This window comes from Rhagoletis zephyria, unplaced genomic scaffold, assembly GCF_001687245.7.
Source record: "Rhagoletis zephyria isolate East Lansing unplaced genomic scaffold, Rhagoletis_zephyria_1.1 Rzeph_scaffold_01636, whole genome shotgun sequence".
Lineage (NCBI taxonomy): Eukaryota > Metazoa > Arthropoda > Insecta > Diptera > Tephritidae > Rhagoletis > Rhagoletis zephyria.
In genome coordinates this window covers 85,627-89,700 of record NW_016158720.1, presented here as the reverse complement: position 1 = coordinate 89,700, position 4,074 = coordinate 85,627, and positions in this window count along the sequence as shown.

The window sequence follows — 4,074 nt, the reverse complement described above, 5'->3', positions numbered from 1 at the left end:
TTCCATATCGTCGTTTAAAGTACAAAACCGCGTATCGTCGTTCTGCAAAACCGGGTAACAGACATTTTTTGCCAATAATTGGATTTGCTCACACAAGCTCTTGGCTCAAGCCTTATCCATTCGTCCTGAAATATACTAGCCATAAATGTGATTGCTTTATAAAAAAGACCACCATTTTGAAGTGTTTATGCTCTCTGGAAAATAATTTATGCAACCTCATTTGCATTTTGTTGATACGCGGTTTTGTTCTAATACGACGAATGTTAATTGTTTATCGGAGGGCGGTCTGTTCAAGCCGACTTCGGGTTTTTTTTCTACTTTAAGTTCAAAATTTGTGAAAGCTAATTTTTTGCAAAATCTGATGAGAAATTTAAAAGTAAATTTGAACCTAAATATAAAAAGGTTTTAAGTATTTGGGAAGAACATTATTTAGAATTGGATTTTTAGATCGCAAGATTGCATTCAAAATAAGAAAACGAAAAAATAACAGCATAATGCGCGCGTGGTTTTTATTATGAAATAAAAAGAACAATTACGATGGTTTTGAAATATTATTACATTGGTATAAATATTGGAAGAAAAATACTCCGATTTATTGTTTTAATATTACCAAAAAGGCCGATGATAATACTCACAATTAATGAAACTTCAAAAAATTTTATTATCCGTCAAAAGTTGTTTATTGAAACTACCTACTTTTTGTATCATGGTCAGTGCTGCCAGAATTTTTTGAAGAAAAAAGCTAGATTGTCTCCAAAAAAGGCTAAAAAAGGCAATTATTTTTTCTCGAGCTAAAAAAAAAAGCTAAGAACAAACAATCATTTTTTGCTTCCTTTTTCAAATTTATTGAGTTTCAAACATAACAATTTGGCATAAATCTTTATATGTACATAAGCATGACACAAAAATTAAAAGGATTTACTTTTAGCGTTGTAGTTGTTCTGAAAATTTCAATTTTATAAAGTAGACAAACTTCAAAATATAAACTACAGTGAAACCTCTCCTAACGAACACATCTATTAGACGGACATCTCCCTTGGGCGGACATTTTTTCCTATACCAAGTTTTAAGTATAAATTTCGGAACAAATTACACTCTCCTAAGCGGACACTCTCTTGGCCGGACGCGGACAGTTATTTTGCATAAAATTGGCACAAAAAACTCTATTGAGCGGACGCGAACCTCTTATCAACGGACATTAAGATTTCTTTTCATAACAAATCAAACAAAAACCTCCGTTGAGCGGACGCGAACGCCTCATAGGCGGACTACTAAATGGAAAAAGGGGACTTCCCGCATAAAATGTGATTGTTATGCACACATTTAGTTTGGTTTGCGCAGTGGTTTAGGTTCGTTATTTGAATTATCAGAAAGCCTTGGAGAATCCAATTCCAATTCTGATGAATTTATAACAATAGATAATAACAAATACATGGACTGAAGATTTAGATTTCTGGTTGGATTTTGTTACTGATAAAAACATGAAAACTATTGATGAAAAAGGTACTGACACTGAAAAAAATTAAAAATAAAACTTACGTCAATCGACAATTTCCCAGTGTTTTATGTAATGAATCTATGGTTTTATGTAGTTTATGGACTGAAATGTAATATGTATTTATTTTTATTTTGTTATTACTTAATATGTACTTACGCTCATAAATGAAATATGCACTTTTGAAAAAATACATACACATTTTTGTTTGAACGATGTAATATCAATATCTTTTATTAAAATGAGAAATAGTGACTATTCAATTAATTAAAACATTAAAAAGTTCTAAAATAAGCTTCCCTTCCATTGAGCGGACACTAGGGTTGTTCGACTTCACTAGAAAGTCGACTTTCGACTTTTCGATCGACTCTGTACAGCCGACTTTAAAAGTCGACCGATCCACGAAGAAAAGTCGACTTTGTTCGACTTTTTTAATAAAAAGAAAATGTATTAACTATAATCTGCATTTAACTCATATATTAGCTATAAATATAAGAGTCAGAATACGCCAAAAATATTATGATTTACTAGTGGTCTTTAGAATAATCTGTAATTTAGTGAAATTCAATGCTAGGTAAAAAAAAACAGACACTAAAGGATTTTTTAAAATTTTGAAAATTGTTCCAGTTATATAGCATGAAAATGTTGGTTGTGAGGGTTTTCAAAAATTATATTTCACAAAAAAAAAAATTCTAAAAATTTTTTGAATCGATATTTGGTAATTACGGACAACTTTTTGAAAAATGTGGCCTTCCGATGGAGCAGAATTGGCGTGTATTGGTAGAAATATAGTGCCACTTTATAAGCATGGATAATTATGGGAGTAGCCCAGACAGCTAGTGGATTGGGACTATCCCCACGACTAATGTCGCATATTAACTGGAATCTTACCAGCAACGTTTTAAGCGGTGTTTAAAATGTTGTACCCTACGGATTGGCCAAATTCGAACCAAAGACTGTCTGTAGTAACTTACATAAACTCATGCAGAAAAACTTTCTTGCATGAAATTTTTAAAATAAATACCTATGTTTATCTTACCTCATTATTAACTGAAGACTGTGGAGACAAACGATTAACAAATTTGAGGAATTTGTTTTCGTATAGTAATTTTATGCGCTGCTCTTAAATGATTTGACAATGTTATTGTACTGTCATTAAAATTCATTTCTCTACCACACTTTTCAAATTTCACTTCAGTTTTATTGGCAAATTTTTTTAAATACGACCGCGCGCCCTTGTTAGAAGATCAGTTTTTATATGCAAATAAATCAAAAAAAGTCGAGAGTCGAAAGTGAAAAGTCGACTTCAGTCGACCTCCATAAACTAAAAGTCGATCACTAAAATTCGACTTTCTGGAGTAAAAAGTCGATTTTGATCGAAAGTCGAAGTCGACTTTGCCATCCCTAGCGGACACCTCTCTTGGGCGGACAAAAAATGACCGACGGTGAGTGTCCGCCAAAGGGAGGTTTCACTGTATAGGCTATCCAGAAACCATTCTTTTCGCGGTTTTTGTTTATATTTTCTAAAACACAAACTGCACTCATATGTATATAAATCAAAAATCCCCATACACATATACTATACATTGTCACTTTTGAATGTATTTCACAGTCAGAACCACTGGCGCTACTTCCATGCGAAATTTCTTCAACCGATCGCTTCGTCAAATATCTTTAACAAAAAAACCATTAAAATTGACAATACAATTTGAGATCTACTGAAATTTACCTATCCATTGATTGAGGTTAAAATTAAAAAATTCGTAGCACAAAGCACAGCTCTTTTCCAACGCCACTCACTTAAAAAATACCAACTAATAGTGATACGCAAACCGGTTTGCGCTTAAAGCTGATGCCGCATAAAACTTTTGCTTCGCTTTACGTGACAGATTCGCTTTGACAGGTAAGATGAATTGTATGAAAATGCACAAAGCATGCCACATAAATCGTTGAAGCTGCAGCGCGAAGCGAAAAGATGGCCAACTCCCATCTTTTTGCGCGCTTTGACAATCAGCCGGTTTAATATTTATTTTGTTTCGTCCAAATTCGGGTTTTCATGCAGAAACATAAAACTTAATTACATTGCTGATAATTTTAAAGCAAAATATATAAAATCCACAGCAACTTTGACGAGTAAAAAAGCGGTACAAAATTGTTTTCTTGAAGTTTTGCGTCTGGCGCTTTGCTGGCAAAGTTATAAATGTCACGCTTTACGATAGTCGATAACTTTTTTGTGCTTACTATTTTCAGAGTTACCATAAACAAATTTTTCTGTGATATCTATTTATCTTCTACTATTTTTAGAGTTACCATAACACATTTTTTTATGATATAAATATTATTTTCTAAATACCGATTCAATAAAGAACTTTAGTAAGAGAAAATAAAAAAGGCTAGAAAAGGCCAAATGAAATTAAGAAAAAGCTTAAAAAAAGCTAAATCACTTATTTTGAGGCCAAATGCATTCAAAATAAGCTAAATTTAGCCTCTAATAAGTGAAGTGGCAACACTGATCATGGTACAGCCATACATGTGCAGATAACTTATAATATACATACACATGTTCTCTACATGTGTAC